Here is a 20,463-nt window from a genome sequence, read left to right as displayed (position 1 = left end):
CCGTGTTGGTGCCGGCATGAACCGGCAAAGATTTTTCCCGACCCCCGCACCGCTGGTAACTGCAGACCAAACATGATAGTGTAGCACTTCCGCAGAAGTATGCCAACGACTAATAGTCCCAACAAAGAGCGGAGAAGAGTATTTATGGATGCGTTTCTGTCACACACAAGGACTCATAGCTCTTGTGTGAAGTACTGCTTGGGCTTCTTCAAATACTACAACTGTCCTCATACCTGTGTTTATTTCTTATTAGGCATAGGAAAAAATGTATTGAGTTAAACAACTAAGGGCATTTGTGGCCGTAGTTTTTAGATCCTGCTGTCCCAGACTTTTTTGATCCATTTTTAATAAAATAAATTGTAAATCCGGCGGACATGAAATCTCAGATTCGTTTTTCATGAAGAAAAATTAGTCATCAAAATCCAGTGCTGTTGCACGGGGTAGAGTAGTTCTGTATTGAAACAAAGGGGAATTTAGGCCAATAGTTTGAGCAGTTATTTTCAAACTTATTTCTTTGGGAAAAAGGTTATTTTCAGATATACGACTGTGTTTATTTTTGTATTAGACAAAGGAAAAAGAGTATCGAGTTATAAACAACACCGTGCATTAGTGGTTGTATTTTTTTGCATGCATAGACTTTGCCAATTGACGAGTGTGTGAAACCAATGCGCGTGATATATATATTCTTGGTGTGCCATGCCCCAATAATACCAGATTGATAGAAGATGTAACATTATAGCAATTTTATGAAGTTTGCATGTGTACTGGTGGGCTATACTATTGCAAATGTGAAATTCTTTGGTGCATGTATAATTTTGTGTCCTTTTATATCCTAAAGAAATATGATGGGGTTTGGTCTTATGTTTAATACAGACATTGGACACTTGTCGCCCACACAATCTTCAACTTTTTTAGACCATATATTTTCTAGGATTCGATCATGCATTAATATTACAAGAGTACATGAGGGGCATTCATTTTCTCCTGGCAATGAAGAGTATCCATGCACTGTATTCTATTTCGAAATATTTGTAATTTTTAAGCCGCATATATTACATACATATTTTTTCACTAAACTACATCAGATAAATGACTTAGTTTTTCTATTTATTTTAGTAATGATCAAATTTAAAAAAAATTGTCTGGAATATGGATTCTAGCTATTTTCCACTGGCAATGCACAGTGTATATAAACATATATACTTGTGTGCGCACATGCGATCTTTTTCACGGAAGATATAGAGAGGGCCGGCTTAATTTTTTAAATTTACCAAAAGTAGTGAGATTTGAATAATTTTGGAAAATATAGAGATCTGTATATTTATCACGCGTCGGGATAGGATTGAAGTACCGGGAAATTCCAAGCCTACAGCCAATGGTATGAACCACGCGAACACCAGCCATATGCATGGCAATGGGTGCTTCATGCAAAAAACTGTTAACTCAAGTGACAAATTTGTACCACCCAAATCTAAAACAAACACGCAAACTAATAATACAATCTCGGGCATTTTTTTTTACTATAGACTTGCTTGACTCTATCACACCTGCTGAAGAGAACGTGCCACCATCTCAAGAGTCGATGCAAGATTTATCTGCTCCAAACAAGGACTCTAGGAAGCATGCTGAAGACAAAGGAAATGATCATGAAGTTACATACTTTTGTGAAACCTGTAGTGCCATGCCAACGCCTTTTGGATATGCTGTGACATATGTGACCAGTGGTTCCATGGCAAATATGTGAACATAACTGCCTCTGAAGCGAAACATCTCAAAGAATTCAAGTGTGCTGACTGCATCCGCGAAGGGATCGGAGAGTAGGATATAATATGCGCACGCTTCCTTTATTGTTCCGTATACAGTCACCGGCCCTTTGTATGAAAAATGCTTAACTACAAAGGTAGTGAGAGAGGCATTACATTCTTTTCGCATTTCGTTGGGATATATTCAAGAATTCATATTACAATGTTAACCGGATAATGTAAGAGAAGTATGTTTTTTTTTACATTAGCCCAGATCAGCGCTTTTATGCTCTTTTAATATTTGTTTGCACCAATCTTGAAGAGCTCCGAGGCACTTAATTGCTGCAAGAACAAACTTCGACTTGTCAAATGTAGTGTAGACGTGTATAACCTGGACTTAAAGCTCCTCAAATATTAAAAATAGATTATGTCAGCTTTAGAAAAAAATGAATGAATAATAGTAACATAAAATTATTAATAATGATAAAAAAATTCATCAAATAGTAACTATATGAGGAACAAATTTCTGCGCAACGTGTGAAAAAGCTTGCAGGGCCTAGATCTTCACCGTCTCATCCACAGGGTAAACAGCGTCGATCTGGAGTTCTGCAATTGTGTAACAGGAAGAGAGCCTTGGAAGCTCATGTCGCGGCAGCTTGCCGGCCATCTGTGTACGCAAAATAGCTAGCTCTTGGAGGCATTGGTCTCGGCGGCAACAATTAGTTCATATACTCCCTGTTCGATGCTAGCCGTAAGATCAACTCCTCCAATAGATACTAGTAGAACGCCTTGCATTACTATGGACTACAGTGCATACAAATGAATCATACAAATGTTTACAGTCGTCTCCAAGATCGAAGATCATTTCTCTCTCATAAGTCATAAGTGCAAACATATTCAGACATAAACGAGTGCCCCGCTCCCCGAAATCCAACCGTCTGAACAGTCCGGGCTCCCAAATCAAGTCCATATGTGGAGGAGAAATGTGGTTGTCCGAACTATCCGTCATGTTATCTCCAACACGCGGTCCCAACACAACAAATCCACCCTAGGACACACCATTCCCTTCTCCTCCCAGACCCTCCCCTTCCCGCTTGTTTTCCCATTGTAGCGGGATATTTCTTGCTGGAGCCCTCTCTTTTAAAATCGGATGAAGCCCACCTCGCTTTCGTCATGGCACATTTTCTCCTTCACACTGTACATCCACACAGACGACCTAGGAGAAGTCCCCCGCCAATCACCCCGCTCGCCCTCATCCTACCCCCGTGTCTGTGTTGATTCGCCAATGCCATCAAGGGGGACGAGGCATGTGTCACTCAGGACGCCCTTCGATCCAAGAAGGCAGACCCCATATCTCCTGAGCAATTGCCACATTGTAACATATAGTTGAATCTCGTGCATGACCGCGAAACAAAAATATAATTTCTTTTGTTGGGCATGCAACTGATACGCCACCGTGTCCATTATTAACTCTTGAATCAACCAACCGAGGCATTTACCCTCCTATCCTTGCGAAAAAATTGTATGACTTGATGAAAATAAATGAACCGCCCTCTCATACAATTTTCTGCAAATCCATCCCTAGTGAAAGGAAATTCCCCACATTTTTAATGTAGGGAAATTATTCCACTTAGATATCCATGACTGAACATACCAACTTTACCCCCATCCCGCTCACTCTCAACCCTCACTTTTATCACAAAATCCACGAACTCGTGTTTTAAATGAGCCAGCGATTAATGCCACCGTGGGAGGCCAGCATCAAGGGACAAAGGGGGCAACCGCCTTCGTATCCTAGTGCTAATTCAACCCATGGTGACTAACTTAATTTAATTCCCTTCACTTGACGTCTCGCACACTAATTTTACCCATGACCAGTTCTGCTCTAGCCATTCTAAGTAAAACACAATGGTAGCATGCCCCCTTGAGAAGTTATGTCGGTAAAGTCTTTGATGAGGGAGAACCAAGACATACCTCCATTGTTGATGTCCCTCTCTTCTTCATTTGGTGCCTTTCATCAGATGGCCCGATGAACAACCTAGATCCCACGATGGCGAGCTAGTACTTGTTATCCTATCGGTAATGAGATATGGGCGGAGCTGCACACTGGGGATGGACGCTCGGCCCAGACGTGGCATTGACCCGTTGTCATCAAAGATGAGTACCCAGGGGCTACATAACCATGGTTCACGGGCCCATGAGTCCCTCCATTGTGTGGTGGCCCTCTTGGCCATCTCGACTGTACTAATGATGAGTGGGTGGTGGTAACCACGACAGGATGGGAAATCGGGGTTTGAATCAGATGACGTGGATGAACTGATCGTGTCAGAGCTTGCTCGTGAGCACGAGGTGGCGTTAAACACTAATTGTGTGGGGTGTAGTATTTTTGTTTGTGTATCTATTTATATATGCAAAAGAAAACTCGTTGTTCTAGTTTCCACTAAAATGGAATATACTCTTGCTATTGTCATTATATGCATAAGCACAAATATGTTTGATTATTATTTTGGAGCACATGCATAATTAAGATTAAAATTTAAAAAGCTATCTTGCGAGACACCTCTGATGATCCAAAAATGTTAATTTCTCCACCAATCATCAATGGCTACACCATTCTATCTCATTTCATTTTACAGGATGCTAGTGGTAAAATGAAGATAAAAGTGCTATGAACCATAGACAGACGACATTGCTAAGCTGCAATGAAAACCAACAGGATGTTATATGTAGTGTTCACACCGTACACACTCACAGTTGCATCGCCGGAAGGCCAAAAATCTGTGAATGTAGAAGATGGAAAATAAACATTATAGTGGACGTGCAAAAGTATTGTGTAAACCCAATCCTTGGCATCTCCCGCTTGCCACCATCTCCATCTCCACCCAAAATCTGCACTCATCACAAGTTTACAAGAATGAATTGAAGAGATGAGTGGTAAGGAACATATGAGTGCATCTGGCAAGTGGGAACACATTAGCTTGGTTCTTTCATGCCCTATCAAATTTGTTCAGTCAAGATAGTGCATCATATCTCCAAATACTTCAAGGTCAATCTAAATGAAATTCAGTACTATATACGACAGAATTACCTGCACGGGTAGATCATGAAATAATCTATATAAAATTCAGATTGGTTGAGCTACCTCGTGGTAGGACCGGGAAACCAATACTAACTATGTCGGCTCTTCCCTGTCATATCTTCCATGATCTGAACCACTGAGTTTCAGAAGCTCATAATTATATGCCAGATCGCTCAATCCTGATGAAGAAAAATTGAACAGTTAATTGCATTAAAGTTCTCGTTACAATAGTATGTTGTACAAAAATGAGTTAAATGAAGCACTACATGTTAGTATTATAAGATGTTGCCGATGTTCATACCAGGTAGTTTGGATCACCTTCTGTAGAAAAAAAAAGTCTTAATTGCCAGATTTGCTGCCACTACGAGGTACTTCTTGAAATACACAGTAAATGCCATCAGGTGTTTGCTAAGTGTAAATTCAGTCTTGTAATACTATCACACAGTGAAGGCCATAATGTGGGATCGACATAGTAAAGGCCATAAGGTGATTGCTTACTGTAATTAAATAATTAGGGCGGGTAGCGTTTGTTCCCTGTCAGTCTTCTGATCCTATCACACACGCACACACATGTAATATAATCATCCATGGAGTCGTATTAAGAAGACAAGGGAGGGTGGGATCTGGGAGGGAAACCAAACCTGTTTGGCCTCGAAGCTGAGACAGCGCACGATAGGCTGCTGCACTTCCTCGTTATTCCAACTTCTTCGGCATATATACCTCTGACATGATCCTGTAGGCGCCCGGGATCACAAAACCACATGGAGTAGTTGGCCAAGCATAACCTTCTTGTCATCACATGCAGTCGAGAACAAAGACGACCTCACCTGCAGTGTCGCCAAAAATGTGCTCCCCCCCCCCCCCACAAGCGCATCAAATTACCGCTACATTGAAACTTCGTCACCCTTGATCCTTGGCGGGTGCGGCGTAGAGGAACGTCCAGAGAGGAAATTCGAAGGTAGAGTCAGTGGCATCGAGAGCGTCGCGGTGAGAGGATAGCAGGGGAGCGGTGGCCGTTGGAACCCTTGCCGGGTCGTGTGTGGGGGGGAGAGGGATGTGCGGGGCCAATGTCAGTCAGGGAGCTCTCCTCACGTGACAAGGAAGAAATGGTCGAGTCAGAATCGGGGAAATTGCTTATTTTTGTGGGATGGATGAAGTAGAGAATAGAGAATTGGAAAAGTCTATAGTAGGCGCGTAGGTGGGGATTACATGAGGGGGTTGGAAAAGTCTGTAGTAGGAGGTCGAACGAGGAGGGCTGGAGGGGGTTGAGGGAAGATGGGTTTTATTTGGAAAAATTCGGTGGGTTGAAAATCAATGGGGAGGGTGCAACATACGCGGGAGGGGAGGTCAAACAGAACAAACGAAACAAGAAAAGAAAACATTTTCGGTGAAAACAGAGACATGTGGGTGGGATTGAAGAAAAAATGTCTAGGGAGAGTTGTGATTATGATTCAATACTAGAGATGATGATAGATAATAAATAGCGTAGTGCGCGGGATTAGGTATTTGTTATTCAGAAATACCTAGTTTTGTTTTGAAAGGTTATCGAATAAATCTTCTGTCCGTCTTTAGGAATGTGATATCACATATATGTTGTGATGTCCAAAATTTTAATTACCTAATATTTACATGATTGATTTGAATCGACGCCTGCCAAATCAAGAAGGAAAAAAATGAAAAGGAAGGTTGGGTGAATAGATCCGGGTTTTTAGTGGGAGGGAGAAAAAAGCAACATGGAGGGTGCTGAAATGTTGAGGTGAAATAAACCATGCATACCGACCTACCAACTCCCCTTTTAGAAGTGCAGATTTGGAAGGTTATCGAGAAGAAATCTTTAGTCTATCTTTTAGGAAGGTGACCTTACATATATAGTGTTTCTAAATTCTTATTAATTACCTAATATTTACGTGATTGAATTGAACGGGCACCTGCCAAAGCAAGCATGAAAAAAATGAATCAGAAGGTCGGGTGGATCGATCCGTTTTTTTAGTGGCAGTGAGAAAAAATCAGCATGGAGGGTGGTGTGGGATGTGGAGGCAAAAATACACCATGTGTACCGGTTCACCAACTCCCCTTTTAGGAGTAGAGGTTTAATAATAGAGATAATCTCTACTCCTAATGGAGCAGTTGGTGAATAGTTTGCCAGTTATTTTTCGCTGGTTTTTTTCGTCTCCCACTTTCCTTGGTTTTTTTTCGCTGGTTTTATTTCGTCTCTCTCCCACCTGCCTTTTCGCGTCACCACCCACATAAACCCATCAGATTAGTTACCATATAAAAATAAATCACAATCAATCAAGTATTGATGGACCACCCACATAAATCCATCAGATTAGTTACCATATAAAAAATAAATTACAATCAATCAAGTATTGATGGGATATTTCCTTATATTGATATGGTTTTCCCTTTCTTATCATCAATCATCTCTACTGCCTAAAAAAATGAGTAGCTTTCCTTTTCCTGCCAACCGACCGCGTCCCGTCTCCCTACGTCCGCCCTCGTTGCTCTGCCTCCCGCACGAAAAAAACCCTCTCGTTTGACCTCCCCCAAACCCTGCACGATGGAAAAACCCAGCCGTCTGCTTCCCCTCCTCTCGACCGCTCCATACGTCCAGATCGCAGCCCCATCCCCATCCTCCTCTCACGTCACGGCGGCCGATGGACTGCCGCCACCACCCTCCTACTCTCTCTCCGTTGCCGTCCTCCCGCTCGCTCGCCGCCGCCGTCTCCACCAATCCCTGCGAAGTCGCCGTTGCTGCTATGTCGCCCCCTTTCCCCATCCAAGCTTGACCATGGCAACGGCGCCCTCTCATGTGTCCTGCGGTGAGGTTTGGGGAGGCGCGACCACAATCCAGTAGGGATCTCACCGCGGACCCGTCCGCTGGGATGGGTGTTGCCCCCGTTGTGAATGGGATCGAAGGGAGGGACTACTTCGTCGTCAAGGTCGGCGAGGCAGCGGCCGATTGGGAGACCGGTTGTGAACATGGGAGTTCGTCCCCATGGAGGCGGCGGCCGTGGAGATTGGATGTGAAGCAACCCCACTTGCCGGTGGTGGAGGCTTGTCTTCCATGTGCTCCTTTCTTCTCCCGGTATCCCCATTCCTTGCCTCCCATTACAAAAGCAAGCATGAATGAGAGCAGGGGCTGATTTTCATCAATTCATTTCTCAGATTTTTAGTTGCTTTTTTGAGATTATACAAGATGCTCCCGATCTGTTTTGGCAAATTACTTGGATCGTCTTATGGAATTGACAGCCATCGTATTTTTCACCTCATGTTATTTCTTAATCCTTGTCCCACTAGGCATCCACTACATGTTTGGTAATGACGTGATGTTGAGGCGGCTAGGAGAAGCTCAGCAGCCAGATCAAGGGCTATCAAGATGGATCTGGGAGCCAAGCAGTAGTTCTTCTGTTAAATTTTGGTTATTATCTTTTCTATTGTTATGATTGTGGGATGGTTGATTTTGACTCGGTGTAACATTTGCATTTGTTTCCCCAGCTTGTTGGCGTAGATGCGTGGCACTGTGGCAACTAATCAAGAGTGAAGGCAGTGCACATCAGAGCTACGCTGAATGTAGCGAGCCAACCACGAATTGGGTATGTTCACACGAGGGATGGGAGAGGAGAGGAATATTAACATTTTTCATGATTTGGATGAAAATTTCAGTTCGTAGTTTCTCCGTACGTGGCAACACACTAGCGGTACTCATGGGCTTAGGATGAAAGTAGCGCCAGCAGAATCAGTAGGTTGGATGGGAAGGCGGTTGTTGCCCTTGTCCCTTGGTGCTAGCCTACCGTGGCGGCCTAACTAACTTACTCATTGCGAATACGAGTTTGTGGGGTCGCGAGTTGCTGCAGATTTGTTTTTATCACTTTTTACAATATTTATTGATGTATCCCTAACTCATCGAGTCATTTTTAGCTTTGATTTCCCATATACGCCATCCTAAATATCCCATGGTCAGAATATTGAACTCTTAAAGTTAATTCCCTCAGTTCTGGAGGCAAATATAATACACATAATCCATATTGTTATGCACTAGCATGTATGTGTGAAATAGATGAGTTATGGTCCCGTACCCAATAAGATGGATATGTGTGTGTGTTAGAGAGAGGGAGAGGGGGAGAGAGAGTGAGGAGGAGGGATGGAGAGAGTGTGTGTGTGAGGATTTGATGGTAAAAAAGGTCGCCAATGTCGTAATATTGAACTCTTAAAGTTAATGTGGCCCCGTTGCAACGCACGGGCGTTCTTCTAGTGATAGATAATAAATGTGATAGGATGTGGTATTAGCTATTTCTTATTGAGGAATATCTTATTTTGATTTGGAAGGTTATTGAGAAAAAACTTCTCTTTGTCTTTTAGGAAGGTTATCTTACATATATGGTGCGATTTCCGAATTCTTAATTAGCTAATATTTACATGGTTGAATTAAATTGGCACCTGCCAAAGAAGGCACGAAAAAACGAGAGGAGGATCGGGAAAATTGATTTGGTATTAAGAGGGAGTGAGAAAAACCAACATGAAGGGTGTGGTGGGCGGTGACGCCAAAACAAAAACAGTAGATACTGTCCTACGAACTCCCCTTGTAAGAGTAGAGATATTGAGAGCGCTTTGGGTTAAGGACTATGAACTCAAGATACACGTAGTCTGGCTTAACCCTTCCACCCGATGGACTGGACCTAGCTGTTGGCACCTGTGGATTATCTAGATGGCCCAGATAAACATTAGGGTCCATTGGGGATGTAACCTTTGGGCGCAAAATCCTATTCGGCGCCTTAAGCGCCGAATATAGGCATTTTGGTTCTGGGCGCACACCCTCCCTGTACGCTAGGTTTCAAGAGCGGGCCGGCCCATATGCTCCTTCTCTGTTTTTATAAAAAGAATAAAAGTGCATGCTACCCAGGATTTGAACCCGCGACGCGGGTCTTAGGACTTCAACCCCATAACCACCCGACCAACTGACCTCAAGTATTACACTTTTTTCAAAGTCAAGAACTTTTTTTGTGAAAGAAATTCATGAAACTTTTTTCTTGATAGTCGATGAACTTTTTTCAAAATCGATGAACTTTTTTTCAAAATTTGTGAACTTTTTTCTAGAAAGTAGATGCACTTTTCTGAATTTGATGGAATTTTTTCAAAACTAATGAACTTTTTTCAAATTCAATGAACTTTTTCGAATTCGATGAACTTTTTTAAACTGGATGAACTTTTTTCAAAGTCGATGAACTTGTTTTCAAATTCAATTAACTTTTTTCAAATTCAATGAACTTTTTCAAATCTTTTTTTTCAAATTTTGTGAACTTTTATGAAAATTCATGTACATTTTTAATTCACGACTTTTTTTCGATTTTTTACTTTTTTATTTTTTAAACAACAAGGCTTTTTTGACAAGTGCTCGCAAGAAAAAAAAGGCAACCAAGGAGCGAGCGAGCGAGCAGCAGCGGTCGGTCGAGCAACATTCAAGCGAATGGGCCACGACCCACTAGGGGGCGCGCGTGAGCGTCAGGAAAGTGATTGGGCGTTGAAGGCGCCAACGAGGAGGTCTCCCTTTCGACCATAGGGTCGAACCACTCACTATTAGTCATGTCATCGTAGCCGCCGCCAGCAAAGCACCTGCAAATTTCACCGGGCCAGCGCACATGCTTCAGCTTGCGTCGCCGCACCGGCGACGTGTTCCTCTCGGCTTCATTCCTGGCACCATGTCGCACCGCCCTCTAGGCAAATCATACCGCCGATCTGGGAGCACATCTCCATTGTCCGTGGCACCACAGCCACAACCAAGCTGGCCATTTTTTACTGCTAGAGTCACCGCTCAGCAAGCCGGTGCTTGCCCTGCAACTCATGTAGCGAGACGGCTGCACGTCTGTCTTGTCATTGTCTGCGACACCATAGCTACTGCCATGCCGCTACATGCGGCTAGTTGAGGCATGAGAGCATCTATAACTGGAGTCCTCAGATCCGCCCCAACACCCGGGCAGCTTGCCTGCTACTGCCTAAACACAAAATTGCCACCCAACTAAACTTGTCAAATCTAGCCCAAATATCAGGACTGACCGACACTTCCCATATCCGGCACATATTTGGGCGGATATGAAGATTTCCGGACGTGCACGTCGCTTTGGACAGACCGCAAGGGTCCATGCAGACAAAAGCATAAACTAGTGATCTGACATGCGCCTCCTCAGTTCATCGATGAGGACGCATTGGTGTCGTGTGGTGCCGCTCTAGCATGCCATCTGAGGATACATGGCCGGCTATTTAAGCCGGACGGCAAAATCCCAACCATAGACCGCCTCCATTTCTTCCCCCTCCCTCCCCTCCACCGCCGTCACATTCAATCCATCAATCAGCCGCTAACCACTAGTTACAAAGTGCTCAATCCCGGGCGGCGGCTGTAGCAGCTACAGGAGATCCAGAGCAGGTGCTAAGATCGGATCGCAGCCAGCCTGCCTCTGGATTCAGTGCAGCCCGAGGAGGAGGAGGTGGAGGTGGAGCCAAAGGAGGAGGAGGCGGTCATAGAGGAGGAGGTGGAGAAGGAGTCAGAGGAGGCGCATCAGGCAGATCCGGCACCTACCGGCTTCGCCATGGTCGATGCACAGAGTTCGAGGTGGCCCAGGCAGAGGAGGCAATGGAGCAGCATGCCATTCTTGACTCCCGAGGAGGAACCAGAGGTTCGCCCGGCTACCAATGACCATGACGACGGCAACTCCGACATCAATTTCATCCACATATGTGACGAGAAGTATGAGTAGTGTAGATGGTAGTTGGTAGTACATAGATCTTGCTTTTTGCATGGTTTTGTATGAAAATGCTAATTGGAAAATGCCTACTATGGTTGTTGAGTTGCAATGTGGGGTCTGGCCGGTCACTATCCACGGACGTGGCCGGACATGTTTGGGGGCGTTCGGCAACTCAAATTAGGTACAGTTTTGCTAGAACTCATCTAGATGAGATATAATTTGGTCTCATTCACCTTTTATAGCCATTGGATGTAATGCTATAAGATATGTGTGCGCTGACGTGGGTTGTATCTGTTCTTGTTTCCAAAGTGAATGAGACCAAATTATATCTCATCTAGATGAGTTCTAGGTACTCCCAATTAGGTATCTGTCATTGTGGATGCTCTAACGAAGCCGGAAGTGGTGGTCGTGTTGCTGTCATGGACCGAAGACACCCATCCAGCTTTGTCCCACACCATTGCTTACACTTGCGGGAACACGAAGTGCACGTCCAGTGCCGGGCCTCTCATCGGCATGCGCCTTTCTACACTCAGTATACAGAAGAATGGTCGAACTTAGGTATACCTGTTGCCCTGTTAGACGAGGTGCAGACCGAACTCTGGCCCCTGGGATTCTAGAACATGTTCATATGTCCAGTTACAAGTCCAGACCGGACCGGTCCATTTGAATCTTGACCATGCGCAAATTATATGTTTGTGAGAACAGATTGGTGAGGTTAGGGCATCTCCAAACGTTGACCCATAAATTTATTCCGTCATCCGTCCGCGCATAGTGGCACTAGTACACAGATGCGGGAGCCGGCTATCCAATGCTGCCTGCAAATATTTCAGCCGCCATTTGAACTAACCGGCTGAAATTTATGTAAATACAATGGATTTTCATATAAACCGAATGAAATTTATTATATTTGGATCAATTTTCATATAAACCAGACAAAATTCATTACATTTTTCATATAAACTGGACAAACCCTACACTAAACCTAATCTAAATGATCATCGGCGCACGTTTCCCATGTCCTACCATGAGCGCTAAGAAGTGCTGGTCCGACGAATGCCTTCGCCTTCTCCAGTTCATCCTCGACGCTCTCCAGCTCCGCCTCTGGAACCCCGGGAACTACAGCTGTCCGCCCCCACGTCGCCGTCAGGTGGCTAATCGGCCATCGATGTTTGGCACATAAAGCATGGCTTCGACGGGAGGGGAAGAGTTGTGGCCTTCTTGGGACCCGAGCAGCAGTGACCTACCATACAATACTCTTCCTTGCTATCGGTGGCGTCCGTGGACATATCAGCTTCGTGGTCGTGGTAGCGGGCTAGGCACGACTAGGGCAGAGCGGGTGATGTCCTCCTTGTTGTCGCTCTTGCCACACACCTCATTCACCACCTCGTCGATCTCCTTTTAGGTGGCGGCCAATTCCGCCTAATGGAGGCATAACCACCAGCAGTCGCGGCGGATGTCGCGGGAGGAGAGGTAGCAGTCGACCAGTGCCTACTGCTCCACTACATCCACGTCCGGCATGATAGTCGCGCCGATGGCGAGTAGTTCCTTCATGCGCCAGTGCTCCTCGAGGTGGCCGAGGTTGTAGGACTGATCGGCCTGCACATGTCAGAACCTGGCCTCCTCCTCGTCCTCCCACATCATGTTCGTGTAGTGCGCACATGCCTCGCCAATGGTGAATCCCACACGCACCGACGAGGATGGTAGCGCCGCCTCGTCCTCTATTGGGGCCTCGTCTGCCTCCATCTACTAGCCGACCAGCCAACCAGTAGCAATGGAGGTCCTCTCCTTCTTCTGGTCGAGGATAGGGTGTCCTAGAGGGCTTTGGAGCATGAGGAGGCCATGGAGGGCGTGGTGCGGAGAGGAGAAAGTGAAGTAGGTAGATGACTGTGGCTACGGTCTGGGCTGGTGTTTATATAGAGGGCGGATGGCGATGGGCCACGACAGCAAGGTCAATGTTGGGTGGCAGATGGACAGACGTGTGGTGTCGGAATAGTTTCCTCGACAACCGCATGTCGTTAATGTAGGGGCGACGAACCGATGGGCTATCATTTGAATGTGGAGCAGTCGCCTGCACCGGGAAGCGGCATGGGCTATGCTCTCTCGGCCGGCGCACCACTTCAATGCCGGCAGCAGTGAGAGGTCCCATCCGCTCTGGCCCGGCATTAACGCGGCACTGACACTCTGGAGCAGCGCTGACTGTATCAGGCGGGAAGCGCGCTCGCGTGATGAAGGGTTTTTTTGTGGGCCAGGACAGTCAGACGCGGGCGTGGCAGCGGTCTGGACTGCCCGGCGGACTGATGTAGGTCTGTGTTGGATGGCACAACATGTCCAGACCGGACGGTCTGGATGCATTCGGGCGGTATGAGGGTCCGTGTTGGAGATATCCTTAGTTGTTTTAATCCGAACATTTTATTTGCTTTAAATTCATGATGATTATTCCTCATAAAGAATAGGATCACACCTCTTATACATTTGTATAAAAATAATAGAGTCATAATATAAAATTTGGTTTTTGCTGGCATAGCTATGATTGCTTGGGGTCACCGCCTAGGCGTCCAAGAGAGACACGCCACCGATGTTAGAGTAACGCACTACCGTAATGCTTGCACCTTGGCACATACCAGTAGGAGAGGAGTCACCGTGCCATAGCACTACCTCAGTTGGGGCTAGACATCAACGATGCCGACCTACATGCAAAGGGAGTACCCAACCACTGTCGCCGAATCCCACTTGTCACCGGCTGCCTTAACATGACCCACCTAGCCGAGCACCACACATATGGTAGAAAACCCTCCCAAGCCACCCGCAACCACCAAGCCATCAGTTTAGAGCTGAGACCCAATCTAGATGCCAACGACGGCAAGAACACGACCCAGACCAGCGCACAGGAAGGGGGACGAAGGAGCGGGTGTCGCTTTGCGTGCATTCGCCGACTATGTCGGGCCACCGTCCTTGCCCGCTGCTGCATGCCGTCCGCACCACTAACATAGCAATGCCGACTGAGTCGCCCCACTTGAGGGTCGCGCTACCACCTCCCTGTGAATCCTTCACTTCCCCAGCCACTGCTCGGCCCCGCCATAGAGGGCCGAGCCGGGCTACCCATGAGTCCAGACAAGAGGGGCGGAAAATCCACTCCCGCACCCCCTGCCGCATGGGCTTCGCCTGGTCGCGCCCACCGGCTACGGCAAGGGAGGAAGGTGTTATTCCCAGAGGGCGGCGGTGCTAGGATTCTGCCATACCGCTCACAGGGACGTGGCTAGAGTGTCAGTTTCTTTTCTTTTGGGAAAGTGGATGTGCGCGCGATCCAAAAAAATGAACTAGAGTTGGAAAAGGAGCATTGGAGTTGCCACTCATCCGGACGAAGACCAGGGCAAAATATGATGGACGCTAGGCGCCATCCGCCTGCAGCGATTCAAAGAACAACCACCGGTTGTGCGGTCCGATGCGTCTTATCAGGGCCGCTAATCTCCTTAGCACGCACCGCTCGTCCACAGTGCACGTCATTGCAGGCTTAGAGTAGCATCAGCGGTAACGTCCTAGAACGCCTCGCAGTTGTGGCCGTCGACGCCATTGAAGCACGCCCTGTCCCCGCGGCATGCCTCGCAACATCGCCATGGCCATCGACGTTGTCAAAGCATCGGTGTGGCCGTCGGCGCCATTGAAGTATGCCTCGCCACCACTAACATTGAAGCATGCCTTGCAGCATCGCCACGGTCGTCGATGTCGTCGTAGCATGCCTCATCGCCGTGTCCATCGAACCCATCGCCGTGGTCGTCGAAGCATCACCACGGCTGTCGACACCATCGAAGTACGCCTCGTCGCCATGGCCATTGAAGCATGCCTTGCAACATCGCCTCGGCCGTCGATGTCGTTGTAGCGTGCCTCATCGCCATGTCCATCGAAGCATCGTTGTGGTTGTCGAAGCATCGCCACGACCATTGTAACACGCCTCGCAGCATCATCACGGCCGTCAACACCATTGAAGTACGCCTCATCGCCGCAGCCATTGAAACACGCGTCACAGCATCGCCAGGGCCGTCGACACCATCGAAGTACGCCTCATCACTGCGGCCATTCAAGCATGCCTTGCAGCAACACCACGACCGTCGATGCCGCCATTGCATGCCTCATCCCCGTGTCCATAAAACCATCGCCGTGGTCGTTGAAGCATTGTCACTGTCGTCACCATCAAAGTATGCCTCGTTGCCGCGGCCAATGAAGCATGTCTTGCAGCACCGCCACGGCTGTCGATGTCGTCATAGCATGCCTTGTCGTCGTGTCCATTGAACCATCGCCGTGGCCATCGAAGCATCGGAGCGGCCGCCCCCATCGGGTTGCATCAACGGTGGCTGCTGCGACCACCCCATTGCAGGCTTGGAGCATCGACCGCGGCTGTTGCACCGGCGAGCTGTGTGGTTGCAGCACCGGCTGTGGATACGGCATCAGCAAGCTCTGCGGTTGCAGCGGTGCCTCAAACCCGCCGGCCTTGGAACTTCTCCTTCAAAGGGCCCTGCAGCGGCGCCTCCACACCACGGCTGTCTCAAGCCAACTCAATTCAGCGGTGAAGTAGACGGGCAGGGAGAGAGAAGGAGCATTCCATCGAATGAGGAAAAAGAGAGAGACAGGAGATGGTACTGTGGAGTTGTGGTCAACGCACGGTGTAGGAGAAAAAAGTGTGGCAAGCCCTTCATCGGCTGGAATAAGGTTTTCGAGGGGGTTGTGGTGCGCGGGCTCGATCGGAAACACGTGGCAATCGTGGAACGCGGCTGGCGCAAGCATGTTTACATATGGTAAGGTACTACTATTTGGTAAGAATCTAAACATATCCCTTAACCTTTTATAGCAACATTTAAGTGCATACAAAATAATTGTCAAAGTTTCATCTTAGAAACTGCATGACTAAAATATCATGCATTTCAGAACCGTGGGAGCACATTGTGCCGTGTACTTTTTACACTACGAAGGAAATAAATGCCTTTAAAAAACAAATGAAATTAATGAGGGAAATAAAGGAGTACCATGTATTCTGGACTTCTGATCCGGGGACCACACGCCAGTAGCCCTAGGATTTGCATGCCAGCTATTTTGTAGTTATTTCACCAGTGCTGGCACCTCACCGGCGTGGCCAAAAACGTGATAGGAAACGAAAGAAAACAAATACATCCCGCCCAGAGACTCGAAAGGAAAGTAGTAACCCGCCCGCGTCCTCCGTTCCCCAGTTTCTTCCACCCTCTTGACGCCGGTTCTATATAAAGCAGCAAAGCAACAGAGTGCCCCCATAGATCCAATTCCACCTTCCTCCTTCAAGAGCTCCGCCTATCTCTGCCAGCCCGCCGTCGGCGAACCTAGCACGAATCTCGTGCCATGGACACATCTCGCGCCGGCTCCTCCTCCAACCCCACCCCCACCAGGCGTCGTCTCACCGTTCCCTTTCATGGGCGGCCTTCACCAACCCCGCTGCCGGCACACCCCGGTGAATGGCGCTCCCGCCCCGCCGTCTCATGGACCGTGGAGAACATCTACGAGGACTTCTCTGGCCGCCGCAGCGCGCTCGTCCGAGCCCTCACCGCAGGTAAGCCATGGGGCGCTCCTTAGTGACACGTTTTTCTCTATATATGTGACGCCTACGTGCTGATGGATCTAACGCCAGTCTCTTCTTCTCCTTGTTGCCATACGCGCAGATCAGGATACATTATATGATTTATTGCGCGAGGAAGGTATGTAATATACAGATCCAACTGTCCCAGAAATTTTATATCCATTTCTTGTTACAAAATTGTAAATCTGGCTGACAAGAAATCTCAGATCCATTTTTTATTAAGAAAAACTAGTCATCAGTTTGCTGTTGCACGGGATAGTGGAGTTCGGTATTGAAACATGGGGAAACTTTGGCTGATAGTTTGGTCAGTTACTTTTAAACATATAAGCGTGTTTATTTTTGTAAGACATAGGAAAGAAAACTTTAGATCCCGTGTTTATTTTTGTATTAAGCAGAGGCTGATAGTTTCATCTGACATGAAAGTTCAGATCCATTTTTATTAAGAAAAACTAGTCATCAATCCCGTGTTTGCACGGTCTAGTGAAATTCTGCACTGAAACATGGGGAAACTTAGGCTGATAGTTTTGTCAGTTACTTTTAAACATATGACCTTGTTTATTTTTGTATTAGACATAGGAAAAAAAACTTCAGCTCCAGTGTTTATTTTAGTATTAGGGATAGGCTGATAGTTTCTTCTGACATGAAATCTCAGATCCATTTTTTATTAAGAAAAACAAGTCATCAATCCCGTGATTGCACGGGCTAGTGAAGTTCTTTATTTAATTAAACTTAGACTGATAGTTTGATCAGTTCCTTTGAAACACATAATGGTCTTTATTTCTTATTAGACATAGGAAAAAGTATTGAGTTAGACAACTACGGGCATTTGTGGCTGTATTTTTTAGATCCTGCTGTCCCTGAAATTTTAGATCCATTTTTAATTAGAAAATTGTAAATCCGGCTGATATGAAATCTCAGATCCGTTTTTTCATGAAGAAAACTAGCCATCAATCCACTGCTCTTGCACGGCCTAGTGAAGTTCTGTATTGAAACACAGGGGAATTCAGGCTGGTAGTCTGATCAGTTACTTTCAGTCATATTTCTCCGGAAGAAAAAGGTTATTTTCAGATATACAACCATGTTTATTTTTGTATTAGACATAGGAAAAAGAGTATAGAGTTATAAATAACTCTCTGCATTAGTGGTAGTATTTTTTGCGTGCATAGACTTTTCCAATTGACAAGTGTGTGAAATCAATGCGCGTGATATATATTCTTGGTGTGCTATGCCCCCAATAACCCCAAATTGATAGAAGATGTAACATGGTAGCAATTTTATGAAGGCTGCATGTGTACTGGTGGGCTATTGTATTGTAAACGCGAAATTCTTTGGTGGATGTATACTTTTTTTGTCCTTTTCTCCTAAAGAAATACGATGGGGTTTGGTCTTAAGTTTATTATAGACACTCAACACTTGTCGCCCTCAAAACCTTCAACTGTTTCTAGACCATATCTTTTCTAGGACTCGATTATGCATTACTATTTACATAGAATATTCATGCAAAAGTGTTTTACAAGAGTACATGAGGACATTTATTTTCTCCTGGTCATGAAGAGGATCCATGGTTCTATTTTGAATTATCTTTAATTTTAAGTCACATATTATATACATGTATATTCACTAAAATACGTCAGATAAATGATACAGTTTTCTATTTATTTTAGTAATGGGAAATACGGACCCTTGCTATTCTGCACGGACAACGCACAGTGTATATAAACATATATACTTGTATGCGCACAAGCGATCTTTCTCACGATGACATAGAGAAGGCCGACTTAACTTTAAATTAGCCAAAAGTAGAGAGATTTATATAAATTTGGCAAAAATAGAGATCTGAATATTTATCACGCCTCGTAATAGGATTAAAGTACCTGCAAATTCTAAGCCTGCAGCCAGTGATATGAACCTCGCCATCACCAAGCCATATGCATGGCATGGGTGCTTCATAAAAATATATTTAATTAATTAAAGTGTCGAAAGCATGCAAACTAACAATCTAATCTCCTGCTTTTTTTACAATAGAGTTGTTTGACATGTAGCTACATCAAACCTGTTTGAATAATATAATGACTTTTTGTCAAATCGATGATTTGGAGAGGTAGTTTTTCTTAAATTAAAGTAAATCTCATATGGTGCCCCCAATTACAATTAGTAAATATAAGATGGCGAGGTGTGCAAATCACTGGCTGATGGAGTGGTGTGATTCATTTTCTCGCTTCAGGTAAAGAGCCAATGTGCTTGTACGGGTACCCGGACGGTAGTTGGGAGTTGACACTGCCGGAGGAGATGGTGCCGCCAGGCCTGCCGGTGCCGACACGAGGCATCAACCGCCGGCGAGATTATGTGAACCGTTCTGACTACCTGACACTCGTCGCCCACCACTCCGACTCGTGGCTCATGGGCGTCACCTTTTTCTTGTCCACTCATCTCGACGCCAACCAAGGTACGTTACTACTACTGTTGCTGCTGCTCCTACCACCACCACCACCACCACCACTACTACTACTACAACTTCGTTTCACAAACAGTTTTTTTTGTGCACTTAACATTTAGGACATTTATATGTGCAATCTAACATTTAGGACATTTATATGGACAAACAGTTTTTTGTGCACTTAACAAACACGAGAGAGAATACAGCTTCAATAGAGCCGTAGTCCTGCAGAACTAATTGTTAGAGCCTCAGCATTAAATAATGGGCTATTCTTATTAGGGGCGATCTTCATCTTCTATTTAAATCATTATGTTTTAGTGCTTATATAGTTCCTCCATGCATCAAGAATGTCATGTGTTACATATTGCTTGCGAAGCCAATTGCTGATTTGATGATGTTGGTTTACTTTCTCTTTCAGGATACGTTTATTTGATATGGTAAACGAGATGCGAACAGTCCATGACGAATTCTATCTCTCTTACGGTCTTTCTTGGCTATCAACATTTGCGTGATACAATGCAAATAGGGAGTCGAGTGCACCAACTCAAGAGAATGTGTCCAATCCAGACGTAGTCTCTATCACACATGCTGAAGAGAACGTGCCACCTGCTCAAGACTCGATGCAAGTTTTGTCTGCTCCAAACAGGGACTCTAGGAAGCCTGCTAAAGACAAACAAAAGGATAATGAAGTTACTGACTTTTGCGGATCTTGTAATGCTCCGTATCATGCCAATGCCTTTTGGATTGGTTGTGACGGATGTGACCAGTGGTTCCATGGAAAATGTGTGAACATAACTGCCTCTGAAGCAGAACATATCGAAGAATACAAGTGTCCTGACTGCATCCGCGAGGTGATCGGAGAGTAG

At 45.7% G+C, this 20,463-nt stretch overlaps 1 pseudogene; it reads left to right on the top strand.

Annotated features, from left to right (window-relative positions):
* Window positions 1-16,925: 16,925 nt before the first annotated feature.
* LOC123083038 (PHD finger protein ALFIN-LIKE 3-like) lies at window positions 16,926-20,463 on the top strand (annotated as a pseudogene).

The sequence above is a fragment of the Triticum aestivum genome, chromosome 4A (assembly GCF_018294505.1).
Source record: "Triticum aestivum cultivar Chinese Spring chromosome 4A, IWGSC CS RefSeq v2.1, whole genome shotgun sequence".
Lineage (NCBI taxonomy): Eukaryota > Viridiplantae > Streptophyta > Magnoliopsida > Poales > Poaceae > Triticum > Triticum aestivum.
Note: the sequence above shows the minus strand (reverse complement) of the source record. Positions and strands in the feature narration are given on the sequence as shown.